Consider the following 24,004-nt stretch of genomic DNA (forward strand, 5'->3'; position numbering starts at 1 on the left):
CGCAACATTATCATCTCATTTCCTTATTTTTATTAAAAATTTGTTCTTCTTGGACTTAAAAGAATGTAATTTTCTGTATGTCGCCTACCATAACTTGATATTATTTTTTCTGAATTTGACACAGATACATGGAAATCTTAGTATTTCGTTAACTTTTTTCAAACTCAGAACTGTAGTTGTCTCTTACTATAACTATTTTATTTACTAACTGTCGCAGTATTAAATGTTATATATTTAATATCTTACTCCGTAAATCATAAATCAAATACTATTAAGTATTTGGTACTTTTATTCTATATTTGTGTTTGAAGATTCTGGGTTTAATTGCCTGAGGTCAGACTGTTCTTACGTATTTATATTTTCTTGAAGTTCTGTAGTCCTTCCAGTTGAATCCTGTGACAGTTGCCTTAAAATCGGCCACATTCGCTTTCTTCCATATCCTCCTCCTCCTAAACTCATTATTGGTACTCATTATCCCATAACCTGTACAGCTGAGAAATAAACTAAGAATCAGAAATATCCAACAGGAATGCACTGTGACTTTGTTTTCAAAATTACTACCCAAATTATAATTTTGAGGATGTTTCGGTTATATTTAACCGTCCTCAGGTATAAATTATAAATGTCGTAAGAGACGTTCCAATTTGTAAATCGATCATTCGATGCGGAACGTGAAATGATATTTTAAATATTTTATATTTTATTATCTTATTAAAAATTGTGATTTGACGGAAAATATTAAAATATTTTTTTTTTAAGTCGATTATCATCTTACAGAAATAGAATTTTTTGGAATTACCTGTCGGAGGACATCATACAGTCGTGGGCTTTTGTGAATACAGTAATGAATCTTTAGGTTATGAAAAGCCATGTAGAGGAAAATTTTGTCTCGTTTCAGGGATTCTTTTCTCGATTTCTGGTCACGTGGTTTGCGTAGCGCATTAACTGCTTATCAGCTCATTGCGGAGCTGTAAATTGGGGTTTTGGGGGGAAGGGGGGATGATTGTAATTAGAATGAAGATTGACAGCAATGCGATTAATGTGAATATGCTCTTACGTAAGCCTTGTGACAGCATGCCAGAAACTCTAGTGGCTACGCATTTTCTCGTCAGTTTTTGTTTTCATTTTTAATTTGTATTTCTCAAATTCTTGACATGTGCAGGGGACATTTTAATTCTTGTGATAAAATAAACTACTTGCGACTGTATTTCAGAAACTGCCGGAGACTGACATAATGGAATTTTGCCAAGATACAGCTCGCTTTCCCTGATAAGATTGGTCCAGCAGATGAAATGTCATGGCAACATTATCTTTACTCCAAGCTTGCAATGTCAAAAGTGAGTCATGATTATGGTATTATTATATATACAATTTCTTATATGTTTATAATATTAGTAAATATAGGGAATATTATCTAGACGTAACATATTTCTTGTGTTCAGGTAGGCACATTTTTAAAATATCACTAAAGTAATTCGATAAAATGCCGACCTGAATAAAATACGCAGATCTAATGTTTAATTTTAAATTGTAATTATTAATTTAATCAGCTATATTCATTAATTAATCTTCTATCTTTAAGAGATACGAGGTGCGATCGAAAGGTTTCAAGACTGCGCGTATAAAAACCCGTACACTTATCTCAGGTATTAAATTCATCCATCACCCTCGAAGTAGTTCCCCTGGGAGTGAACACAACGATCCCAGCGCCGCTGCCAAGCCTGGAAGCATCCCTGGAAATCTTTCTTTGTCAGCCTGTCAAGCACCATCTGCGATTCTGCCTGAATCTCTTCTATCGTCTCAAATCTCCTTCCCTTTAGCTGATTTTTCATCTTTGGGAAGAGGAAGAAGTCACACGGAGCTTAGAAAGGAAGTTGGGGTCGGTTCTTGCAAGATCTTTGAGCTCCTGACAAACGAGAAGTCGATTCTGCTTCTGGTCCTCAGACAGGATGCGTCGCATGTGGAGTTCTTCCTTTAGAATCAGCTGACAGGTCCCATAGCCTATCCCAACAATGTCGCACAAGTCGTTGATGGTACGACGTCGATCTTCATAACATTTTCGGGCGTTGTGCTCGAAGATGGTCGTCCAGAACGCTCGTCATCATCGACAGAGGTTCGGCCATTTTTAAAACGTGAATGCCACACAAAAGTTTGTGCACGACCCATTGCGGACTCCCCAAATGCTTGCTTTAGCATTTCATAGGTTTCCGTAGCCGTTTTGGCGAGTCTTTGGCAAAATTTGATGCACATGCCATTCCGAAATCGCAGGAGGGTCGGTGTAATGCACTACCAAAACGCCCGTAACTAAGAAACAAATGCTAATTCGATGATGCCGGCTGGCACACTGATTCACTATGATTGTAGGCCGCACCCCCTAGCGGCAGAAGCTCGTACTACATCCGGTTCGCCCTCTATTGACACAGTCTGTAAACTTTCCGATCGCACCTCGTATAACAATTTTAAGAAGTTATATTTATATCCTACAAGTAAACTTCTACTGAATTTTCGTCCTCCATATCGTGATGAATATAATTTATAATTTTATATAACTTTTTGGCCCGTGATAACAATTTGTGCAGAAATACTCGTTCACTTGTGATTTAGAAGCCTGATATGGTAAAGCGGGAGTATGTTACGGTGTCTCAAAGTGATCGGGACGTGTTTCGTCGAATGTGAGCCGAATCGATCGAATGTTTGTGTGCAAGGTATATTATATTTTATACATATACAGATTTATATATGAAGGCAACATAATTAATAGAAATTATCTGAATCACAGATCGAAATATGTCGGCAGATACAAAGAGAGATCGTGATCAAATTCTACTCCAGTCAAAATTTGTATTATTATGAAAAATTTGAAATTTTTATATTTTCTCATTGCTACGTTTTATTAACACATTGAAGTTAATTGAAGGATGTTTAATATTTTTTTTACAAATGAAATTAACTAGAGAAATGTTAAAATAAATGGGGCATAGAAATAAGAACTACTAATGTCATATTCCAGAGGGACTTACTGCGAGCGTTACACGATTAAGAATGAAATCGTCTCGTCAGAAGAGTAAAGTTCAGATATTAGATGCGGTAAGTGGTGATTTTTTCTATTCCGATAACTCGTAACTAATTAAAGCAGTATCTGAAGACTACAAATTATATTAATAAAATAATTGTATGGCAGCGAGTAACAAGATGGCCGTCTTCCGGGTCGTAGCGCTGTGAAGTCAGGTTGAAATTTACCAGCGTTTCGGAGATACATGTTGCCTTGATCATCGCCTTGATGTCTGAGGCAGCAAGTTCCTCTGAAACGTCTGTAAACTTGTACCAGACAACGCATTGCACTGCAACCGAGACGACAGCCATCTTAAGTTGCGTGGCATTGTTTTTCTCCAGACTGCTGGTATCTGTGTATCTGTCTTCAAAGTAAACACAGTGTTCCTGCCTAGAAGTCCAACACAAGTTCAGAGATTAGTATTTCTAAAATTGTATGCGCAGTCTGGAATTTTAAAAAAAAAATTAAGATGGTTCGAATGAAGTTTCATAATTGTGGCCCTAAGTATTCTATAAGACCATTATCTCTGTATGAAAATTTATATCATTCTATGGGCATGAATAATCTCTGTCGGATAGTTTTAGACACACTGATATCTGGAATATAATTCCTGGGCTGCTAAGATTTAAGGAAGTACGACACGTTTTCCAGTATGAAAGTCCCATTCTACGTTGTGTCTACTTTAAATAGTAACGAGTTGATTGAGGTATTATATCTGCCATTTCAGATGTAGTTCCTTTCTCTCGTCAGTAATCCATTTCATAATACTTGCATATGCATAAGCTTTCATTTGAACTTTCTGTACATTGCCTCTCGCTCTACTGTGTTCATTTTGATTATGTTTTTTCTTGTTTACTTTAAATCACTGGAACTGGTAACTGACAATAACAGTTATATCAGTAGCCATTTACATTTAACTGGTTAGTACCTGCACTTTCCAATAACTGGATATTTGCAGCAACTGTTTGAATTAGTGGAACTGATAACTTCCATGTCGCTGTTAATGGAGATCCTGATAACGTTTCACTGAACAGTAGCTGAGGTCGGCAGCTGAATTACCAGTAACCAGTTTGCTGCAGTTATTTAAATAACAGGAACTGGTAACTGACAATAACAGTTATATCAGTAGCCATTTACATTTCACTGGTTAGTAGCTGCACTTTCCAATAACTGTTATTTGCAGCAACTGTTTGAATTAGTGGAACTGGTATCTGCCATGTCGCTGTTAGTGGAGATACCGATCACTTTTCACTGAACAGTAGCTGAGGTCGGCAGCTGAATTACCAGTAACCAGTTTGCTGCAGTTATTTAAATAACAGGAACTGGTAACTGACAATAACAGTTATATCAGTAGCCATTTACATTTCACTGGTTAGTAGCTGCACTTTCCAATAACTGGTTATTTGCAGCAACTGTTTGAATTAGTGGAACTGATATCTGCCATGTCGCTGTTAGTGGAGGTCCCGATCACTTTTCACTGAACAGTAGCTGAGGTCGGCAAGCTGAATTACCAGTAACCAGTTTCCTGCTGTTATTTAAATAACAGGAACTGGTAACTGACAATAACAGTTATATCAGTAGCCATTTACATTTCACTGGTTAGTAGCTGCACTTTCCAATAACTGTTATTTGCAGCAACTGTTTGAATTAGTGGAACTGATAACTGCCATGTCGCTGTTAGTGGAGATCCCGATCACGTTTCACTGAACAGTAGCTGAGGTCGGCAGCTGAATTACCAGTAACCAGTTTCCTGCTGTTATTTAAATAACAGGAACTGGTAACTGACAATAACAGTTATATCAGTAGCCATTTACATTTCACTGGTTAGTAGCTGCACTTTCCAATAACTGTTATTTGCAGCAACTGTTTGAATTAGTGGAACTGATAACTGCCATGTCGCTGTTAGTGGAGATCCCGATCACGTTTCACTGAACAGTAGCTGAGGTCGGCAGCTGAATTACCAGTAACCAGTTTCCTGCTGTTATTTAAATAACAGGAACTGGTAACTGACAATAACAGTTATATCAGTAGCCATTTACATTTCACTGGTTAGTAGCTGCACTTTCCAATAACTGGTTATTTGAAGCAACTGTTTGAATTAGTGGAACTGATAACTGCCATGTCGCTGTTAGTGGAGATCCTGATCACGTTTCACTGAACAGTAGCTGAGGTCGGCAAGCTGAATTACCAGTAACCAGTTTGCTGCTGTTATTTAAATAACAGGAACTGGTAACTGACAATAACAGTTATATCAGTAGCCATTTACATTTCACTGGTTAGTAGCTGCACTTTCCAATAACTGGTTATTTGAAGCAACTGTTTGAATTAGTGGAACTGATAACTGCCATGTCGCTGTTAGTGGGGTTCCTGATCACGTTTCACTGAACAGTAGCTGAGGTCGGCAAGCTGAATTACCAGTAACCAGTTTGCTGCTGTTATTTAAATAACAGGAACTGGTAACTGACAATAACAGTTATATCAGTAGCCATTTACATTTCACTGGTTAGTAGCTGCACTTTCCAATAACTGTTATTTGCAGCAACTGTTTGAATTAGTGGAACTGATAACTGCCATGTCGCTGTTAGTGGAGATCCCGATCACGTTTCACTGAACAGTAGCTGAGGTCGGCAGCTGAATTACAAGTAACCAGTTTCCTGCTGTTATTTAAATAACAGGAACTGGTAACTGACATTAACAGTTATATCAGTAGCCATTTACATTTCACTGGTTAGTAGCTGCACTTTCCAATAACTGTTATTTGCAGCAACTGTTTGAATTAGTGGAACTGATAACTGCCATGTCGCTGTTAGTGGAGATCCCGATCACTTTTCACTGAACAGTAGCTGAGGTCGGCAGCTGAATTACCAGTAACCAGTTTCCTGCTGTTATTTAAATAACGGGAACTGGTAACTGACATTAACAGTTATATCAGTAGCCATTTACATTTCACTGGTTAGTAGCTGCACTTTCCAATAACTGTTATTTGCAGCAACTGTTTGAATTAGTGGAACTGGTATCTGCAATGTCGCTGTTAATGGAGATACCGATCACTTTTCAATGAACAGTAGCTGAGGTCGGCAGCTGAATTACCAGTAACCAGTTTGCTGCAGTTATTTAAATAACAGGAACTGGTAACTGACAATAACAGTTATATCAGTAGCCATTTACATTTCACTGGTTAGTAGCTGCACTTTCCAATAACTGTTATTTGCAGCAACTGTTTGAATTAGTGGAACTGGTATCTGCCATGTCGCTGTTAGTGGAGATACCGATCACTTTTCACTGAACAGTAGCTGAGGTCGGCAGCTGAATTACCAGTAACCAGTTTGCTGCAGTTATTTAAATAACAGGAACTGGTAACTGACAATAACAGTTATATCAGTAGCCATTTACATTTCACTGGTTAGTAGCTGCACTTTCCAATAACTGTTATTAGCAGCAACTGTTTGAATTAGTGGAACTGATAACTGCCATGTCGCTGTTAGTGGAGATCCCGATCACTTTTCACTGAACAGTAGCTGAGGTCGGCAGCTGAATTACCAGTAACCACTTTGCTGCTGTTATTTAAATAACAGGAACTGGTAACTGACAATAACAGTTATATCAGTAGCCATTTACATTTCACTGGTTAGTAGCTGCACTTTCCAATAACTGGTTATTTGCAGCAACTGTTTGAATTAGTGGAACTGATATCTGCCATGTCGCTGTTAGTGGAGGTCCCGATCACTTTTCACTGAACAGTAGCTGAGGTCGGCAAGCTGAATTACCAGTAACCAGTTTCCTGCTGTTATTTAAATAACAGGAACTGGTAACTGACAATAACAGTTATATCAGTAGCCATTTACATTTCACTGGTTAGTAGCTGCACTTTCCAATAACTGTTATTTGCAGCAACTGTTTGAATTAGTGGAACTGATAACTGCCATGTCGCTGTTAGTGGAGATCCCGATCACGTTTCACTGAACAGTAGCTGAGGTCGGCAGCTGAATTACCAGTAACCAGTTTCCTGCTGTTATTTAAATAACAGGAACTGGTAACTGACAATAACAGTTATATCAGTAGCCATTTACATTTCACTGGTTAGTAGCTGCACTTTCCAATAACTGTTATTTGCAGCAACTGTTTGAATTAGTGGAACTGATAACTGCCATGTCGCTGTTAGTGGAGATCCCGATCACGTTTCACTGAACAGTAGCTGAGGTCGGCAGCTGAATTACCAGTAACCAGTTTCCTGCTGTTATTTAAATAACAGGAACTGGTAACTGACAATAACAGTTATATCAGTAGCCATTTACATTTCACTGGTTAGTAGCTGCACTTTCCAATAACTGGTTATTTGAAGCAACTGTTTGAATTAGTGGAACTGATAACTGCCATGTCGCTGTTAGTGGAGATCCTGATCACGTTTCACTGAACAGTAGCTGAGGTCGGCAAGCTGAATTACCAGTAACCAGTTTGCTGCTGTTATTTAAATAACAGGAACTGGTAACTGACAATAACAGTTATATCAGTAGCCATTTACATTTCACTGGTTAGTAGCTGCTCTTTCCAATAACTGGTTATTTGAAGCAACTGTTTGAATTAGTGGAACTGATAACTGCCATGTCGCTGTTAGTGGAGATCCTGATCACGTTTCACTGAACAGTAGCTAGGTCGGCAAGCTGAATTACCAGTAACCAGTTTGCTGCTGTTATTTAAATAACAGGAACTGGTAACTGACAATAACAGTTATATCAGTAGCCATTTACATTTCACTGGTTAGTAGCTGCACTTTCCAATAACTGTTATTTGCAGCAACTGTTTGAATTAGTGGAACTGATAACTGCCATGTCGCTGTTAGTGGAGATCCCGATCACGTTTCACTGAACAGTAGCTGAGGTCGGCAGCTGAATTACAAGTAACCAGTTTCCTGCTGTTATTTAAATAACAGGAACTGGTAACTGACATTAACAGTTATATCAGTAGCCATTTACATTTCACTGGTTAGTAGCTGCACTTTCCAATAACTGTTATTTGCAGCAACTGTTTGAATTAGTGGAACTGGTATCTGCAATGTCGCTGTTAGTGGAGATACCGATCACTTTTCAATGAACAGTAGCTGAGGTCGGCAGCTGAATTACCAGTAACCAGTTTGCTGCAGTTATTTAAATAACAGGAACTGGTAACTGACAATAACAGTGATATCAGTAGCCATTTACATTTCACTGGTTAGTAGCTGCACTTTCCAATAACTGTTATTAGCAGCAACTGTTTGAATTAGTGGAACTGATAACTGCCATGTCGCTGTTAGTGGAGATCCCGATCACGTTTCACTGAACAGTAGCTGAGGTCGGCAAGCTGAATTACCAGTAACCAGTTTGCAGCTGTTATTTAAATAACAGGAACTGGTAACTGACAATAACAGTTATATCAGTAGCCATTTACATTTCACTGGTTAGTAGCTGCACTTTCCAATAACTGTTATTTGCAGCAACTGTTTGAATTAGTGGAACTGATAACTGCCATGTCGCTGTTAGTGGAGATCCCGATCACGTTTCACTGAACAGTAGCTGAGGTCGGCAGCTGAATTACAAGTAACCAGTTTCCTGCTGTTATTTAAATAACAGGAACTGGTAACTGACATTAACAGTTATATCAGTAGCCATTTACATTTCACTGGTTAGTAGCTGCACTTTCCAATAACTGTTATTTGCAGCAACTGTTTGAATTAGTGGAACTGATAACTGCCATGTCGCTGTTAGTGGATATCCCGATCACTTTTCACTGAACAGTAGCTGAGGTCGGCAGCTGAATTACCAGTAACGAGTTTCCTGCTGTTATTTAAATAATAGGAACTGGTAACTGACAATAACAGTTATATCAGCAGCCATTTACATTTCACTGGTTAGTAGCTGCACTTTCCAATAACTGTTATTTGCAGCAACTGTTTGAATTAGTGGAACTGATAACTGCCATGTCGCTGTTAGTGGAGATCGTGATCACGTTTCACTGAACAGTAGCTGAGGTCGGCAGCTGAATTACCAGTAACCAGTTTCCTGCTGTTATTTAAATAACAGGAACTGGTAACTGACAATAACAGTTATATCAGTAGCCATTTACATTTCACTGGTTAGTAGCTGCTCTTTCCAATAACTGGTTATTTGAAGCAACTGTTTGAATTAGTGGAACTGATAACTGCCATGTCGCTGTTAGTGGAGATCCTGATCACGTTTCACTGAACAGTAGCTAGGTCGGCAAGCTGAATTACCAGTAACCAGTTTGCTGCTGTTATTTAAATAACAGGAACTGGTAACTGACAATAACAGTTATATCAGTAGCCATTTACATTTCACTGGTTAGTAGCTGCACTTTCCAATAACTGTTATTTGCAGCAACTGTTTGAATTAGTGGAACTGATAACTGCCATGTCGCTGTTAGTGGAGATCCCGATCACGTTTCACTGAACAGTAGCTGAGGTCGGCAGCTGAATTACAAGTAACCAGTTTCCTGCTGTTATTTAAATAACAGGAACTGGTAACTGACATTAACAGTTATATCAGTAGCCATTTACATTTCACTGGTTAGTAGCTGCACTTTCCAATAACTGTTATTTGCAGCAACTGTTTGAATTAGTGGAACTGGTATCTGCAATGTCGCTGTTAGTGGAGATACCGATCACTTTTCAATGAACAGTAGCTGAGGTCGGCAGCTGAATTACCAGTAACCAGTTTGCTGCAGTTATTTAAATAACAGGAACTGGTAACTGACAATAACAGTGATATCAGTAGCCATTTACATTTCACTGGTTAGTAGCTGCACTTTCCAATAACTGTTATTAGCAGCAACTGTTTGAATTAGTGGAACTGATAACTGCCATGTCGCTGTTAGTGGAGATCCCGATCACGTTTCACTGAACAGTAGCTGAGGTCGGCAATCTGAATTACCAGTAACCAGTTTGCAGCTGTTATTTAAATAACAGGAACTGGTAACTGACAATAACAGTTATATCAGTAGCCATTTACATTTCACTGGTTAGTAGCTGCACTTTCCAATAACTGTTATTTGCAGCAACTGTTTGAATTAGTGGAACTGATAACTGCCATGTCGCTGTTAGTGGAGATCCCGATCACGTTTCACTGAACAGTAGCTGAGGTCGGCAGCTGAATTACAAGTAACCAGTTTCCTGCTGTTATTTAAATAACAGGAACTGGTAACTGACAATAACAGTTATATCAGCAGCCATTTACATTTCACTGGTTAGTAGCTGCACTTTCCAATAACTGTTATTTGCAGCAACTGTTTGAATTAGTGGAACTGATAACTGCCATGTCGCTGTTAGTGGATATCCCGATCACTTTTCACTGAACAGTAGCTGAGGTCGGCAGCTGAATTACCAGTAACGAGTTTCCTGCTGTTATTTAAATAATAGGAACTGGTAACTGACAATAACAGTTATATCAGCAGCCATTTACATTTCACTGGTTAGTAGCTGCACTTTCCAATAACTGTTATTTGCAGCAACTGTTTGAATTAGTGGAACTGATAACTGCCATGTCGCTGTTAGTGGAGATCGTGATCACGTTTCACTGAACAGTAGCTGAGGTCGGCAGCTGAATTACCAGTAACCAGTTTCCTGCTGTTATTTAAATAACAGGAACTGGTAACTGACAATAACAGTTATATCAGTAGCCATTTACATTTCACTGGTTAGTAGCTGCACTTTCCAATAACTGTTATTTGCAGCAACTGTTTGAATTAGTGGAACTGATAACTGCCATGTCGCTGTTAGTGGAGATCCCGATCACGTTTCACTGAACAGTAGCTGAGGTCGGCAGCTGAATTACCAGTAACCAGTTTCCTGCTGTTATTTAAATACCAGGAACTGGTAACTAACAATAACAGTTATATCAGTAGCCATTTACATTTCACTGGTTAGTAGCCGCACTTTCCAATAACTGGTTATTTGCACCAACTGTTTGAATTAGTGGAACTGATAACTGCCATGTCGCTGTTAGTGGAGATCCTGATCACGTTTCACTGAAGAGTAGCTGAGGTCGGCAAGCTGAATTACCAGTAACCAGTTTGCTGCTGTTATTTAAATAACAGGAACTGGTAACTGACAATAACAGTTATATCAGTAGCCATTTACATTTCACTGGTTAGTAGCCGCACTTTCCAATAACTCGTTATTGCAGCAACTGTTTGAATTAGTGGAACTGATAACTGCCATGTCGCTGTTAGTGGAGATCCTGATCACGTTTCACTGAAGAGTAGCTGAGGTCGGCAAGCTGAATTACCAGTAACCAGTTTGCTGCTGTTATTTAAATAACAGGAACTGGTAACTGACAATAACAGTTATATCAGTAGCCATTTACATTTCACTGGTTAGTAGCTGCACTTTCCAATAACTGTTATTTGCAGCAACTGTTTGAATTAGTGGAACTGATAACTGCCATGTCGCTGTTAGTGGAGATCCCGATCACGTTTCACTGAACAGTAGCTGAGGTCGGCAGCTGAATTACCAGTAACCAGTTTCCTGCTGTTATTTAAATAACAGGAACTGGTAACTGACAATAACAGTTATATCAGTAGCCATTTACATTTCACTGGTTAGTAGCTGCACTTTCCAATAACTGTTATTTGCAGCAACTGTTTGAATTAGTGGAACTGATAACTGCCATGTCGCTGTTAGTGGAGATCGTGATCACGTTTCACTGAACAGTAGCTGAGGTCGGCAGCTGAATTACCAGTAACCAGTTTCCTGCTGATATTTAAATAACAGGAACTGGTAACTGACAATAACAGTTATATCAGTAGCCATTTACATTTCACTGGTTAGTAGCCGCACTTTCCAATAACTGGTTATTTGCAGCAACTGTTTGAATTAGTGGAACTGATAACTGCCATGTCGTTGTTTGTGGAGATCCCGATCACTTTTCACTGAACAGTAGCTAAGGTCGGCAGCTGAATTACCAGTAACCAGTTTCCTGCTGTTATTTAAATAACAGGAACTGGTAACTGACAATAACAGTTATATCAGCAGCCATTTACATTTCACTGGTTAGTAGCTGCACTTTCCAATAACTGTTATTTGCAGCAACTGTTTGAATTAGTGGAACTGATAACTGCCATGTCGCTGTTAGTGGAGATCGTGATCACGTTTCACTGAACAGTAGCTGAGGTCGGCAGCTGAATTACCAGTAACCAGTTTCCTGCTGTTATTTAAATAACAGGAACTGGTAACTGACAATAACAGTTATATCAGTAGCCATTTACATTTCACTGGTTAGTAGCTGCACTTTCCAATAACTGTTATTTGCAGCAACTGTTTGAATTAGTGGAACTGATAACTGCCATGTCGCTGTTAGTGGAGATCCCGATCACGTTTCACTGAACAGTAGCTGAGGTCGGCAGCTGAATTACCAGTAACCAGTTTCCTGCTGTTATTTAAATAACAGGAACTGGTAACTGACAATAACAATTATATCAGTAGCCATTTACATTTCACTGGTTAGTAGCTGCACTTTCCAATAACTGTTATTTGCAGCAACTGTTTGAATTAGTGGAACTGATAACTGCCATGTCGCTGTTAGTGGAGATCGTGATCACGTTTCTCTGAACAGTAGCTGAGGTCGGCAGCTGAATTACCAGTAACCAGTTTCCTGCTGTTATTTAAATAACAGGAACTGGTAACTGACAATAACAGTTATATCAGTAGCCATTTACATTTCACTGGTTAGTAGCTGCACTTTCCAATAACTGTTATTTGCAGCAACTGTTTGAATTAGTGGAACTGATAACTGCCATGTCGCTGTTAGTGGAGATCGTGATCACGTTTCACTGAACAGTAGCTGAGGTCGGCAAGCTGAATTACCAGTAACCAGTTTGCTGCTGTTATTTAAATAACAGGAACTGGTAACTGACAATAACAGTTATATCAGTAGCCATTTACATTTCACTGGTTAGTAGCTGCACTTTCCAATAACTGTTATTTACAGCAACTGTTTGAATTAGTGGAACTGATAACTGCCATGTCGCTGTTAGTGGAGATCGTGATCACGTTTCAATGAACAGTAGCTGAGGTCGGCAAGCTGAATTACCAGTAACCAGTTTCCTGCTGTTATTTAAATAACAGGAACTGGTAACTGACAATAACAGTTATATCAGTAGCCATTTACATTTCACTGGTTAGTAGCTGCACTTTCCAATAACTGTTATTTGCAGCAACTGTTTGAATTAGTGGAACTGATAACTGCCATGTCGCTGTTAGTGGAGATCGTGATCACGTTTCACTGAACAGTAGCTGAGGTCGGCAAGCTGAATTACCAGTAACCAGTTTGCTGCTGTTATTTAAATAACAGGAACTGGTAACTGACAATAACAGTTATATCAGTAGCCATTTACATTTCACTGGTTAGTAGCTGCACTTTCCAATAACTGTTATTTGCAGCAACTGTTTGAATTAGTGGAACTGATAACTGCCATGTCGCTGTTAGTGGAGATCCCGATCACGTTTCACTGAACAGTAGCTGAGGTCGGCAGCTGAATTACCAGTAACCAGTTTCCTGCTGTTATTTAAATAACAGGAACTGGTAACTGACAATAACAATTATATCAGTAGCCATTTACATTTCACTGGTTAGTAGCTGCACTTTCCAATAACTGTTATTTGCAGCAACTGTTTGAATTAGTGGAACTGATAACTGCCATGTCGCTGTTAGTGGAGATCGTGATCACGTTTCTCTGAACAGTAGCTGAGGTCGGCAGCTGAATTACCAGTAACCAGTTTCCTGCTGTTATTTAAATAACAGGAACTGGTAACTGACAATAACAGTTATATCAGTAGCCATTTACATTTCACTGGTTAGTAGCTGCACTTTCCAATAACTGTTATTTGCAGCAACTGTTTGAATTAGTGGAACTGATAACTGCCATGTCGCTGTTAGTGGAGATCGTGATCACGTTTCACTGAACAGTAGCTGAGGTCGGCAAGCTGAATTACCAGTAACCAGTTTGCTGCTGTTATTTAAATAACAGGAACTGGTAACTGACAATAACAGTTATATCAGTAGCCATTTACATTTCACTGGTTAGTAGCTGCACTTTCCAATAACTGGTTATTTGTAGCAACTCTCTGAATTAGTGGAACTGGTATCTGCCATGTAGCTGTTAGTGGAGGTACCGATCACGTTTCACTGAACAGTAGCTGAGGTCGGCAAGCTGAATTACCAGTAACCAGTTTGCTGCTGTTATTTAAATAACAGGAACTGGTAACTGACAATAACAGTTATATCAGTAGCCATTTACATTTCACTGGTTAGTAGCTGCATCATGTCCTTTTACAGGCAGCCTGACGGATAATTAAATGGGAGACATTCTGTTCACTCCTGGGCGATTTTCTCTCTCGCTTTGTATTTGTACGTATGTATTCGTCAAGAACGTTAAAGTAGCTGTTATTTCTGTGAATTTATTTTGGTAGTTGGGGAGGCTTGAACTAGTTGTGATGTTTGGTATTTTCTTTGAAGTATTAACTGGATTCTTAAATATCTACAAATCTACTTCGTGTTTCAGTGGGTTCGCTGAAAACTCACTAGGGTCAATTTGTTAACATTATTTTCCATGAATCGCAAGATCGTGGCCTAAGTCCCTTCGGTCCTGCCAAAGTTGGTCTGCTTACATTTTGAAACGATTTCTCCGATTTTCATTCCAGGCTTTCTTTGTTGGCAAAAATTCTTATGACGATCTTATCCAGCTACGCCTAATAGTCGTCTCAAAATCACATATGCCAGCGCTCTTTCTCCGGAGAGTTACTTGAAATAAATTACCTTATTTTATTCAAGAGTATGCGACCGTTTTTAATAACCCTTAAGTCTCAGTGGTAATTATATGCACCATATACTTTAACGGTAAAAAAAAATCTACATTTCCCCCACACAATGAATTTATGTGCTCAAAATAAACAACATTAACAAATGGATTGTTGCTATAAAGACGTTTTTATTTAGGTACTAACTGTATATTTAAATATTATTTAGAAGAACTGATAGACTAATGTAAAATGTCGTTCTAAGCAAATCGTTGTACACCACTGCACATTCCTGGTATTTGCTTGGAAGCACTCAGAAAAACCAGCTAATAATTAAAAAAAACCCTCCGACAAACACGTTCTAGTCGCATTTCCACATTACCTGCAAAGTACAGAACACCTAAATAGATTGTCCACGCATTCATCTTTGTGTCTAGTCACCTCGATTTGACGTCTGCGCATTTGCTTACAGAATACGAATTATCAGTAGACTGAAATATGCACGTAGCCTTCGGGCGACGATTGTTAGAATTTGTGCCTCTGGAAGATGCCGATCGAAAGTCGAAAGTCACACACAACTCCTCCGTACTTGTAATTATACGGGTTTCTGTGACGCCACGATGTACAACACACACAATCGCATTTATGGAGTAAACATTCGCTAACTTTGATTTTATGGTACAATCTTCTAAAACAAGAGACTAGCACAGAGCTACAATAAGCCTTAGACTCATCGTTGCCAGCTAAATATCCATATCTTTGTCATCCCAGTGCAGAAAAGCTGAAAGATCGAAGTTGTAATTCAATAGAAATTTCGTGGTTGTAAAATTTAATTTTATGTGCAATGCATGAACTGACAACATTACTTTCCGTAAATCATACCGCGGATTATTATTACTTGTGGTTTATTTAACGACGCTAATCGTAGCTCGAGATGCACAACATCGAATTATATTACGATTAATAAGCTGGAAGGAATTTGAGAGAAAACGGTCGTGGTCTAATTCAAGGAAAAATTACGGAACGCTCCTCGAAGGACTGTGGAAAACCACGAAAACCTATCAGGATTGTCGCTGTCCTATACAAACGAAAATGCTTTGTGATCAATGACGTAACTATTCGTTATAGGTTCAACTACTGTTAAATAAACACTCACTGCTGTTGCCTGGTATCCAGATATCACTTAAGAGACGCGTTATCGGCCGCACTGTTGACGATAAGGACATCTCTGAAAGAAACACAGAATAATACGAAGTGAGAAGAAAATTATTAGCATCCATTCCAGAATACTTCGTCAGGGTATCTGCTCAGCATGATAAAGGAAAAACTCTGCATCGGGGGGGGGGGGGGGGGGGGGGGGGGCATAAGCAAGCCATTTGTAGCGCAGACGAATTTATTTATGCGATAATTTACGTTCTACGAACCTACGCCAGTGAACTTGATCGTGTGTAATAGTTACAAAAGTACAGTCGAGCGGCGATATTTAACAGCTACGCGGCACCCACTCGAAAGAGACATATTCTTGGTACTTGCGATGGAATGAGGCGGCAGCGGAATTATACAGACGGAGGAACACCGAAATGATCAAAGAATAAACATGCCCCAGTGCCACCTCATCCACCACAAGAACCACATGCACTGAAGATGACAGACTTTTCACATGAGCTTACTCCTTCCATCATCAGGGCGAGGAGGCATACACACGCTTCGTACGAGGTAACACGAAATGATAATTTTCAAACACATCACCCAGTAATTTAATGGGTTTCGTGGGCAGCCGTGTTTCAGGCGAGCCTTTTCATAAAATTTCCACTTAAAATCACGGCTTTCTTTACTCTGGTAAGGATCCAAAGACTGAACAACAAAAGGAGGGCCGCGAAATCCGTCTTATGATTCATCTACAGCTAATTCAAACACGCAGATCTATGGACCTCTTTTACACGTTTAATCGAGAAGCACGAACTATGAAAGGAATCGTAACCAGAACAAATAAATCACATAACGAGAGAACGAAATTAATGCTGTACAGTCAGACAGTAAGAAACACTTGTATGTAATAACCAGCCTTAACTGCTGATATAGCTGCAGGTCTGCTACAAAGCGAGCTGGGTGATCTTCAAGAATTAAAAGAAGGTAAAACTCTCGATTTATGTATTCTGTTATGATGTATCACTGCATAATTACGCACACTTGTTCACAGTTTAAACACACGAGCACCACCACACAATCTGAAAGACTAGAGCTTCACAAGGACGACCCATCATGGCGGCTAGCAACTACAAACTGAAGCCGGCCAATCACGAGAGAGGAAGGAAAGCCACGCCCCTGACAGGTAGTCTTGTCCCCGACGCAGACTGCGTGTCACCAATACTCCGAACGCACATCCACATGATTTTATTACGTCTACCTTTTACTATAATATTTAATCTAAACTTTAAGCATCCTAAAGATTCGAATTATAATTTGTATTTCCATCTGCGACTACTTGAGACTGTCCTGAGTTCGATGCTCGCCCATCTATCGCTTGCCACAACGAAAACCTGTTCCACGATCGCTTTTGCAAGGTCGGTGACGTTCCTGGGATCTCGGGCTAGACTTGGGGTCCCTGTCCTGAGTTCGATTCTCGCTTCAGTGATTCGGACCGCGTGCAACCACATTCATGTCTTAGGCCACTCCATCAATACGATTAAGCCAACTTAACAGTATTTAAAATCCCATTTAAGTACCCGTCACACAAAGAGACGACAGATATTTCGAAATCAAAAGCATCTGACGAAGGACAGTGTTAATAAAATTATTCCTTAAAGGCATTTAAATTCGGAGAACACCCGCAGTTCGGAATCTTCCATCTGAATTTCTCTCATTCAAAATGCAAAAGCAAATTACTTTATAGGAGTGTGAAACTTGGTATTTAACCCCTAAAGAAAAAAAAGATCTAGTGTGATTCTGAGTAAAGTACTTAGTGGAATTTGACAATGACTCCACAAAATACTCATATTTTACGGCATTTCAATGTTCATTACCGTGTTCACAACATCCCGAAACAGGTCCCTTATCAGCCCTCTCCACGCACGCAAAGTGATGACAGCGCCCCTGGAACATCTGATTGAGCGTCCCAGGTCAAAATTTATTGTGGCAATCCCCAGAGTTCGCACGTTAATATCAGCGGGACAGAACGTGGTATCGCTCGCTGCAGGCAGTGGACCGTAGACCGGTCTCTGTCCCGCCTCTACGTTGAATTCTCTGCTTTAAACTCTCTCTCACGCCATCTGCTTTAGTTGCGAGGAGAAAGTTGTCAGTGGAACCACGGTTCCGGAGAACTTGACGTAAATACGTCTATACGGAAAGGAAGTTTATATATTGGCTTTATTCTAAATATTTACCTTTATACATGCTTTACAATTCAGTAAAGTTTGATTAAGACCATTATTGTCAATTTGTTGATAAACAATTGACGTTTCCAAGGTAACATAACAATGCAGTTACACGTTTTCGTTTCACTTTTTCGTTTTGTTTTCGTTTCACTTTTTGCCGAATGAACTGACCCGAAAATATAGACGTATTTATGTCAAAAATATAAAAGTCGAACGTCGATGCCGAGCTTTGGCGCGTTTTAAAACGTCGTGCCTTCTTCTCTCCTCAACAAAATGGACGGAGCGTGTTCTGAATTATTGAAATACTCCATCAATAGGAAAGTATTTGCGTCCGTGCGTTTGATAAGGTACGTGGCTCCTTGCAAAGCTCTCGCGTCCGTTGTTTGAGTTTACGTCTTGCTGTCTCGAACGGGGTAAATCGGTCGGAGGTTCAGGCTAACGACGCAGCTTTCGTCAGGGACGCGAAGTCTCATTCTCGGTACGAGCAGATAGGCCTAAGCGTGACTTGTTTTCGGGACTTACCAATATGAATTACGCTGTTGTAGAAAACTCTACACTGAAGATGGAGGCGATACGTTTCTTGAAGACCGAAGTTCGTCTGTGTACAAATTCAGTTCATAATCTCAGAGAAAACACAAGTCGTCTCCATGATAACGATCGGGGTTGATAAGAGATTTTGCGTTGCTTCGTATATTACTGTCTGGGTCACAGCGATTCTGTGGCAACTCGCCGAACTACGGCTGTGAATTTTGAAAGTGTTTTTTTTTCGTCTGATTGCAAATTCTGACGACGCATCTGGTTCTCAGTGTCACTGTCCACAATCGGTCTTTGCGAAGACATTTTTCCAAGTAGCAATGGTGCCGGGAATCGAAGCCAATCTCCCATCGTGTATGATTGGGTTTCTTCAGCCCTGACCTGCAGTGCGTTGTGACGCTGATAGTTCCGTGTAGGAGTACAATTATGTGGCCTTGATCGGCTGGGCCAAGTGTGGCTCTCTCTTTCTCTCTCGCCTTTCTACATTGACGAAGCTACGCTCCCTCCTAGGATTCCTCGTTGCTTCTTTGTTCCGCTCTCTCTCTCTCTCTCTCTTTAGGCCTTTCTTTCTTCCTTCTTCGTTAATTTTATGACTGATCTCTTTGTGATCTCCTTGCATGAGTGATCGGCCTTGAGTGGGACTCGATCCCACGATCGCAGCAGTCAGGCGCACGAGGTATATTATACAATAATTTTCGTAAAGTGTTAAAATTACAGATGGTGGTCCTCTGCTTTGTTGGGCCGTGTACGTGTTTCTTATTTTTCAACCAGATTTTATCTCACGGCCGGCAAAGCCCAGATTTGTTGCAACACGCACATGAATCACTAAGTCAGCTGACCGGCGGGGGGGGGGGGGGGAAATCGCTTCGCTACTCTGCTTGGCCTTCAGTCTCCAGCGTTGCCATGTTGAGAAGGAGCGTGTACTTTAATGACGTAAATACGTCCATACGGAAGGGTGATTCGGCAAATCAGCGTTTGTATGATCCAGCGCCGAGACACATTTAAACGTTCATTCCTCCTGAATGCTGAGAGTAAGGGTAATGTAACTTATATGTAAAATGATCAGTAAATGAAGTCTGCGCAGTTCCGTCATACTATGCAGAGATACTCAATTGAAAAGCATTTATAAAGGGAGTATTTAGAATAAAGCCAATATATAAACTTCCTTTCATTGTATTCATTGCCTAAATATAACTCAAATACAAAGACGTATTTACGTCAGATTCTCCGGAACCGTGGTTCCACTGTCAATCTTTTCCTTTTCACCTATCTTTTATGCCGATCCTTTAGCTAGTCCCTGAAGCTAGGCTAACCTGCAGACAAGCGGTTGGATGCGGTAGTTTTGTGCATGGCTGTACATCGCGGTCGCTACTGCTTACACCTCGCAGTGTACAAGGACAGTTCATTCAGTGACCCAACTGCACATGCGTAATGGACAGAGATTTCTCTCTTAGCTACATCATCCATGCATTTGTCATTCTGCATTCCAGTTGTTAAGTTTACAAGAGATTCTTTTACTCGAGTATGAAGCTCCCGGCAGCGGCAAGTTAACCACCCACATCCATCTGAGCTAGAAAGTGTGGACCACACTCGTTCAGCGCGGTTTTTAAGCACACCGACAGCCTTGTCTGGTTTTGTACAAATCTCATTACGAACAGCGATTATTTCCTTAAACAGCGTTAACCAGTTGATCTTCGTAATGGTGAAGTGAAGTGTTTTCTTCGCGGTACGGACCGAATTCTTAAATACGATTCAGACGAGATCTCGCTTCAAGGGACAAGGAACAATTCAACATTACTGACATATGGAATTCTCACTCGGCTCTGCAATATTTAAACTTATTTTCTACGCGCAGTGTCGAAAGAAACTCGGATCTTGACACTTGTTTCTGGTTTCGAAAAATAACAAATTCCGTCACGTCTGTTTGTATGTGGCGGAGGGAAGACTGGTGTGATATATATAGGCGGTTTAGTCGTCGGGCGCCATTGATCACTACAGTCACGTACATTGTTTAGGGGTGGTAAGGAAGGGATGCCTATATTGCAGGAGATGTAGTTCGTTCCTATGCATGAGTCTGGTTGTGGAATGCGGTCTTTGGCTGACTCGAGCTCTGCACGGAACTGACTCTGTATGACAGGCAGTAAGACCTCCGAAACGTTAGAAAACATTTACCAGACTACACAGCGCAAGAACCGAGAAAATATAAATCTTCATACACACCGTTGTGAAGATCTCAGATATCGCCCTGAAGATGGAAGAAAGTATGACCACCGAAACATTAGTAAATACCTACCAGACTACACAGCTCAACATCCCAGAAGACGGAAATCTTCATACTAACCGCTGTGAAAACTTCAAATATCGCCCTGAAGATGGAGGCAGTAATACCTCCGAAACGTTAGAAAAACATCTACCAGACTACACAGCGCATCATATCAGAAGGCAGGAATCTTCATACTCACCGCTGAGAAAACTCCAAATCTCGCCCTGAAGATTGAGGCAGTAATACCACCGAAACGTTAGTAAAAATCTATCTGGCTACACAGCTCAACATCCCAAAAGACAGAAATCTTCAAACTCAACGCTGTGAAAATCTCAAATATCGCCCTGAAGATGGAGGCAGTATGACCTCCGAAGCATTAGTAAATACCTACCAGACTACACAGCTGAACATCCCAAAAGACAGAAATCTTCAAACTCACCGCTGTGAAGATCTCAAATATCGCCCTGAAGATGGAAGAAAGTATGACCACCGAAACATTAGTAAATACCTACCAGACTACACAGCTCAACATCCCAAAAGACAGAAATCTTCAAACTCAACGCTGTGAAAATCTCAAATATCGCCCTGAAGATGGAGTCAGTATGACCTCCGAAACGTTAGTAAACATCTACCTGACTACACAGCTCAACATCAAAAGAAGACAGAAATCTTCATACTCACCGCTGTGAAATCTTTAAATATCGGCCTGAAGATGGATGCAGTAATACCACCAAACTTTACTTTTATACCCTTTAAATGGAATGGTAACTATACGTACCACCTACTCCAACAATCAGTAACACTTGTCTTTATGGGTTTTGTGTGGTTCTCGCCGTAATCAGCGATCAATTTCTTAAACAGCGTTAGCCAGTTGATCTTTGTAATGGTGAAGTGAAGTGTTTTCTTCGCGGTACGGACTGGATTCTTAAATATCATTCAAGGATTCATTCGCTAACAGCATTCTGACATTATCAGTTCATCAATGTACTTCAAATTAGCTTCTTTTACAGAATTAAATTCTTCAAGATTATTAACATTTTCCTTCAACTGTTTAATGTGCCTGAGTTCAGTGTTATTCAGGGAACAGGTGGTCAGGGAAGGGGGAGGGGCTTTGCCCCCGTCATTAGCACGTTTTCAACTCATGTTTCGTAAATACGTAACTAACTGTAAATAAATTTAGGTTATGTTTACATATTCAACGAAAACGTTACATCATCTGCAAAATCAGAGTAGAAATAATTTTTTAGTCTAAACACTAAAAATTGAATATATCACATATTTTCTCGTTTACAAAGAAAATAGAGCATGAATAAATTAAGTTTTGAAGATGAAACGTGGCTTTCATTTCATGAACTATCAGACAATGAACACGTCACACAATATTCGTAGACAGGGTAAATGACTGGATTTATCAGACGTTATCAGTAACAAAACTGAGAAACTCCAACGGCGTAGGATCTTTTAGGAACGTTTATCGAAATATCTTAATTTTTCGTGAACCTAACCTAACCTAACCGACTTCAAAAAGACCCACCACTGGACAGTATCTGGGTATTTCAAACAATCAACGCGATCACACCAAGTTTATTTGAGATTACATTTTAATATTATCCTTCTACCTTCGCCTAAATCTCCAGGTACATAACCATTATAATAATATGAAGTGAAGAGTAAAGATTATGAAGGTCCTTACTTCTCAATCCGTCTCTTACATTAAAATATTATCTTCAAACAATCTCGGCCAACATATGATTTTCCTTTAAAATGAACCATTCTATTTAAGGAATAAAAACGAATAACTGATATGTTCTTCAAGGTAACGCGATTATTGCAACACAAACCCAACAATGCGAAAAATAGGCGAGTGTTGAAATGGTTACCAGGAAGATATTTGTAGCGTCCAACTCATGACACAGAATTATGTTTGTTTCTATATTACAGTTACACGTGACTTTTCAGCAGACTGGGTTTGAAGCCTGCACAACGACGTTTGGGGCTATAAAAGGTGCGGAAGTTAGGCTTCGTCCCTTCCCAACATTTTCCTGACAACTGCTGTTCTGAACCACAACACGTAGCGAAAATTTCCGTTTCTACAATAGCGTATTAGTACAAGCCAGTAAGCTGACAACCAATTATTCATCACGACTAACAAAAAACTTTTATTACTATGGACACCAGTCGTCTTTAAATTTGACGTAAACAAAGTGCATTAGGGCCATCTGGAGTTTGATACTTTTCTTGCCAAAAAGACTTATATGACACCAAGTGTTATGGAAGACAACAGTAGCAGAGTTGAGGTTTGTCGTTCATAAAAACAAGCGAGCAAGATTAGCAACGAAGTTGGTTCTGCCTGTTTAGAAGCTATGCGCATGCGTCGTATGAGATGGACTCGTCCGAATCACGCGCTAGAGGGGTGTCAGCTTCAGTTGGTTTGTAGCTCTAGCCGTGTACAGATCGGTGAGTCACCGCAGCTGAGACCCCCCCTCCGCTACTAATGAACTCGCCTGTCTCGGCTACCAGACTGCACTTGGCTACAACCCAGAAGACGCATAAAGCTTCTTCATTCTGCTGTAATGCGTGGTGTTTAAGACACGCGTTTGCGTTGGTGAAGCTTCGTTGTTCTGACGGTCCACTTCCTCCTGCGAATTTCATTCTGCGTGAATCTGCATCTTTCGCCAGTTTGTTACGTTTGGGTCATGCCGCTTGATATTGGTTGGGACAGATTTTGGCAAGGACTATCAAATTTCGGGTTAAATTATTTTAATATAACTGGGGCTAAATATGATGGAGTTTTCCCAAAAACGGAATTTGATTACATTATTCCATCATGCCAGTGAAATCGCAACATGACACGTCATTTGCGACAATGGCGGCCCTTTATGTTTTCGGCTGGTCCAGCCTGAACGGGAAGTGGGCCATATTGAAATATTTGCTACTACAGACGGATCATACAATTATCTCAACGTAACCGAAACAAAACCTAATATTACAATCTG

The 24,004-nt window shown here is 40.0% G+C and overlaps 1 protein-coding gene and 1 long non-coding RNA gene across 8 annotated transcripts in view; one reads left to right on the top strand and one right to left on the bottom strand.

Moving 5' to 3' along the window:
* LOC147871956 (uncharacterized) overlaps window positions 1-17,044 on the bottom strand; it is a 29,679-nt gene extending 12,635 nt beyond the window's left edge. For 2 of the 3 annotated variants that reach the window (XR_015538144.1, XR_015538142.1), the window contains exons 1-3: window positions 16,903-17,044; window positions 15,994-16,065; window positions 350-491 (exon numbers count right to left, since the gene is read on the bottom strand). This is a non-coding gene — a long non-coding RNA (uncharacterized LOC147871956). Of the gene's footprint in view, window positions 1-349; window positions 1,323-15,993; window positions 16,066-16,902 lie in introns of all 3 variants that reach the window. The other variant, XR_015538143.1, reaches the window with a different exon arrangement.
* LOC147871957 (ryanodine receptor-like) overlaps window positions 1-24,004 on the top strand; it is a 40,751-nt gene that overhangs the window by 11,532 nt on the left and 5,215 nt on the right. For 2 of the 5 annotated variants that reach the window (XM_087359812.1, XM_087359819.1), the window contains 3 exons: window positions 1,214-1,337; window positions 3,011-3,087; window positions 17,038-22,038. The gene's annotated coding sequence lies outside the window, so the exon portion shown is untranslated. Of the gene's footprint in view, window positions 1-1,213; window positions 1,338-3,010; window positions 3,088-14,741; window positions 16,554-17,037; window positions 22,039-24,004 lie in introns of those variants that run through there. The other 3 variants (XM_087359815.1, XM_087359813.1, XM_087359814.1) reach the window with 3 other exon arrangements.

This window comes from Zootermopsis nevadensis, unplaced genomic scaffold (assembly GCF_977971745.1).
Source record: "Zootermopsis nevadensis isolate Lab colony 2312 unplaced genomic scaffold, Znev_1.0 Znev_ptg000035l, whole genome shotgun sequence".
NCBI lineage: Eukaryota > Metazoa > Arthropoda > Insecta > Blattodea > Termopsidae > Zootermopsis > Zootermopsis nevadensis.